Raw genomic sequence first — 3,807 nt, 5'->3', positions numbered from 1 at the left:
CGATTGTCCGGCACTCACTAGTGAGATGACCCCAGTACCTCAGTTCAAAATGCAGAAATCACCGGTCTTCTGTGTCCTTCGTGCTGGGAGTTGTAGACTGCAGCTGTTCCTATTCGGCCATCTTGCTCCGCGCCCCCCCCAAAGTCTTAATTCATTCTAGCATTAACCTGCCTATGAGCCTGTAAAATCAAAAGCAAGCTAATTACTTCCTAGATACAATGAGGGTACAGGCATTGGGTAAATACACCCATGACAATGGAAAGAAATTGGCCAAAGTGAAGGGGCTATATGCCCCATGCAAGTATGAAATCCAATAGGGCAGTCATTAAGCCTCAAAGTTTCAAAATGATCTCCTTTGACTCCATGTCTCACATCCAGGTCACGATGATGCATGAGGTGGGCTCCCACAGCCATGGGCAGCTCTTGCTCTGTGGCTTTACTGGGTACAGCCCCCCTCCTGGCTGTTTTCATGAGCAGGCATTGAGTGTCTGTGGCTTTTCCAGGTACATGTTGCAAGCTGTCAATGGATCTACCATTTTGGGGTATGGAGGACAGTGGCCCTCCTCTCACAGCTCTACTAGGCAGTGCCCCATTGCGGACTCTGTATGGGGGCTCTGACCCCACATTTCCCTTCTACACTGCCCTAGCAGAGATACTCCATGAGGGCTCCACCCCTGCAGCATACTTCTGCCTGGACATTGAGGCATTTCCATACATCCTCTGAAATCTAGGTGAATGTTTCCAAACCTCAATTCTTGCCTTCTTTGAACCAGCAGGCCCAACACCATGTGTAAACCACCAAGGCTCAGGCCTTGTACCCTCTGATATAATGGCCCAAGCTGTGCCTTGGCCCCTTTCAGCCACTGCTGGAGATGAAGCAGCTGGGATGCAGAACACCATGTCCCAAGGCTGCACAGAGCAATAGGGCACTGGATCCAGCCCAGGAAACCATTTTTTTTCTCCTAAGTTTCCAGGCCTATGATGGGAGGGGCTGCCATAAAGGTCTCTGACAGGCCCTGGGAACATTTTCTCCATTGTCTTGGCAATTAACATTTGGCTCCTCTTTACTTATGCAAATTTCTTCAGCAAACTTGAATTTCTACCCAGGAAATGGGGTTTTCTTTTCTGTTGCATCAGCAGGCTGCAAATTTTCCAGACTTTTATGCATTGCTTCCTCTTGAATGCTTTACTGCTTAGAAAATTTCCCCCTAGATACCTTAAATCATCTCTCTCAAGTTCAAAGTTCCGCAAATATCTATGGAAGGGGCAAAATGCCACCAGTCTCTTTGGACAGCAAGAGTGAACTTTGCTCCAGTTCCCAACAAGTTCCCCATCTCCATCTTAAACCACCTCAGCCTAGACCTTATTGTTCATATCACTATCAGCATTTTGGTCAAAGTCATTCTATAAGCCCCTAGGAAATTCCAAACTTTCTCACATCTTCCTGTCTTCTTCTGAGCCCTCCAAACTTCTCCAACCTCTGCCTGTTACTCAGTTCCAAAGTTGCTTCCACATTTTTGGGTATCTTAATAGCAGTACCCTACTCTACTGGTACCAGTTTACTCTATCAGTCCATTTTCATACTGTTATGTAGAAATACTTGAGACTAGGTAATTTATAAAGAAAAAGAGGTTTAATGGATTCACAGTTCCACATGGCTGGGGAGGTCTCACAATCATGGTAGAAGTCAAAGGGGGAGCAAAGGCACGTCTTACATGGTAGCAGGCAAGAGAGCCTGTGTATAGGAACTGCCCTTTATAAAACTATCAGATCTTGTGAGACTTATTGGCTATCACAAGAACAGCACTGGAAAAACTTGCCCCATGATTCAGTTACCTCCCACTGGGTCCCTCCCACGACACTTGGGTATTATGGAAGGTACAGCTCAAGATGAAATTTAGGTGGGGACACAGCTAAACCATATTAACCATATAGCCTGGGTGTGTAGTAAGCTCTCTACTATCTAGGTTTGTGTAAGTCCACTCTACAATGATAGCACAAGGACAAAATCAACTAACAACACATTTCCTAGAACATATTCTTGTCATTAAGCCACACATGACTATATCTGTATTTTTCTGAAATCAGACATCCATATACCTATTTTCACTGTTTCGTGACATTGAAAATGCATCTTTAAAAGGACTGCCTTTTATCAATTTACATCTTAAATATATGTAAAAGAGAAGGAACTTTTCACAATTCATATGAGTTTTAAAATTGTACTGAAGAGTGAAAACCCAACACATTAATTACTAGTTGACTGTTATTTGTTTCCTGGAAAATTCCTCTGAGAACTTTAAGAGTTTCAGACAGGAAGAAAAATAGAGTAAGACTGTTTCTCCCACAACTCTTGTCATTCAATTATTTCTACATAAAGACATTTAGTACATAGTGAGGAGTGAGGACCTAAATCTATAGGAGTCAGAAGAATGACCCAAATCATCCAAAAAAAAAAAAACACTGTACTGAACTGGAATAGAGAGGAAATCCCAGTATTCTTTCCAATGAGTCACTTCTCAATACAGAATACCAAGGTTATCCTGTTGTGAACCAAGTTAAATCAATTTGACCATCTGCAAAGGGCCAATGCCTTTGTGAAACCTGTAGCCTCTGGCCATGAGTCAGATGAGATATAAGAATGAAAGAAAGTCAGACAAAATTCTGCTGGAATGGAAACATTTATTAGCAAGTAGATACAAAAATTCGTATACCACCTACTCTTGTAAGCTCTTGTCAGCCTGCTCTGCCTCCAGACTCTCTTACAAGAATCTTGCATGACAGATTCACTCTGAGATGCCCAGTACTCTGAGGCAGTACCAACCCGCCTTCTAGTCAAATCTGAGCTCCAGCTCTATATGTGTAAGGCTGCTGAGCCTTTGTTTTTTAAGGGCTATGGTGCCTGTACACTCTTGCTAGTTAATTGCTTGGTTTGACAACTACTTATTTCAATAATATAAAATTATTTTCTAACAATCTTCCTACTGAGGAACATACTCTGGGATGGATGGTAAGTGCTTGTGTAGACTCTGTGATTATTAATTTCATGTGTCATTTTGGCTAGCCTATGCTGTCCAGTGGTTTGGACAAATGCCTGTCTAGATGTTACTGTGAAGTTATTTTTTAGATGTGATTAACATTTATAATTGGTAGACTTTAAAGAAGATTACCCTCCATAAAGTGGGTGTGCCTCATCCAATCAATTGAAGACCTTAATAGCGAAGACTAAAGCTTCCTGAGGAAGAAGTAATTCTGCCACAACACTGCAACATAGAGTCCCTCCTTGTCTGAACTTCAAGTCTGCCCTAAAAATTTCAAACTTGCCAGCTCCCAGAATCATGTGAGCCAGTTCCTTAAAATCTCTCTCTCTCTCTCTCTCTCTCTCTGACACACACACACACACAAAGTTTCTCTAAATAATTCAGATTAATTTAGATCCCAAAGGAGCACAGACTTGATTTGGGTACTTCACATGCTAACTAATCGCCTCTAAAGTGTACTTTATTAAAGATAACTTATTTCACACACTTTCAACATAGTGTTAAAGTAAATGACCACACAGACAATATACCACCTCATTGTGTGTGTTTCTTCCTTCATTGTACCTTCTATTTACTCTTTTGGCCTCATTTCAAATTGAGAGTTAAGCAGATACAGAGATAACTTACCTTCAGTGTACCCTTCCAGTCACGCTTGTGTAGTTCTTGAAAGATTTACTCAAGAACTTGAAAGCTTACTACAGTAATAATAAGTATGTGAAGAGTATATACACTGAATCTTTGGCTTTTTTTTTTAATTTTTTTTTTT

The sequence above is a fragment of the Colobus angolensis genome, unplaced genomic scaffold (genome assembly GCF_000951035.1).
Source record: "Colobus angolensis palliatus isolate OR3802 unplaced genomic scaffold, Cang.pa_1.0 Scaffold131, whole genome shotgun sequence".
Lineage (NCBI taxonomy): Eukaryota > Metazoa > Chordata > Mammalia > Primates > Cercopithecidae > Colobus > Colobus angolensis.
This window is presented reverse-complemented; position numbering follows the sequence as displayed.